This window comes from Rhea americana, unplaced genomic scaffold (assembly GCF_003343005.1).
Source record: "Rhea americana isolate MKP2758 unplaced genomic scaffold, rheAme1 scaffold_37, whole genome shotgun sequence".
NCBI lineage: Eukaryota > Metazoa > Chordata > Aves > Rheiformes > Rheidae > Rhea > Rhea americana.
In genome coordinates this window covers 634,449-635,523 of record NW_028186501.1, presented here as the reverse complement: position 1 = coordinate 635,523, position 1,075 = coordinate 634,449, and positions in this window count along the sequence as shown.

Genomic DNA, 1,075 nt, shown 5'->3' with positions numbered 1-1,075 from the left:
GCTCCGCAGGGCCCCTGCCCTGCGGAGAGGGGCCCGGCGGGGCGGGAGCGGCGCAGCGCCGAGCGCCGGGGCTGCTCCCGCGGGGGACAGGGACGAGCAGGGAGGCCCGGAGCCGGCGCGGAAGGGCCCGGGCTCCCGGGACCGAGCTCCCCCCGTGCAAAATCATCGCTCGCCTGCTCTCTGCCTTTGCAGCAGCCCCTGCTCCCCGTCCTCCAGCAAGTCGCATGCACACGCGTGAATACAAATGTCTGCTTCAGCTGGAGCTCGTTGGAGTTTTTCAGCAAAGCCTTGCTGAGCTGTACTAGGCTTTTGTTGTTGTTGTTAAAGCTAAAATATTAATTTTTGGTACACCCAATTCAAAAAAATGTTCAAAGTTAAGGTGTCCAGATTTYTGAAGAGACTGTGTGCTCATTGTAAGGAAAGATCCAGACTGAAACCCCGTCACTGCCATTCCAGATGGACTCTGCCAACTCACTCCCTTTCACAAATCTTTTGTCTTCTAGCTTGGAATAAACTTAAAGCTTGTGACTTCRAGCCCCTTAAAGCTGTCCTGAAATGGATTAATCCTCTCCCATCCATGTTAAACCTAGCTTGAGCCTCACTTAGACTGCCTTACAGCTACAGTGCTGTATCTTCTTGCCTATTCACTTCTGGAAGAGAAATTGGGTTCATGCTTGTTCTTAAAATGGAAAAGGTGTCACTGCAGTTTTGCTTTTTGTGATTGCTTATGTGACTGCTATGTTTATGCGACAATTCTGCATTTGTCCTTTTCGGTTGTGTCTAGAAAAGGGCTTAAAAATGTAAAATAACTTTTAAATKAACTTTTGGCCCCCAAATCTACAATGAATGTCCTTGAAACGAGAGCTCCTGTGTGCTCCTCCTCTCCCTCAAGTGCGCTAACCAGAGAGACCTGCAGTGCCTAATCCTTCCTGCTTGTCCCCTCGTTGTTCCCAGTTCTTCTCTGCACAGAGATGCAGAAAGATGTTTTCGCTTAGATTCAGGTGATCAGAGCTGAGAGGACTGTCTTTGCCGAGAATTCACTTTTGGCAAATTGCAGGTTTCTTTTTACTCAATA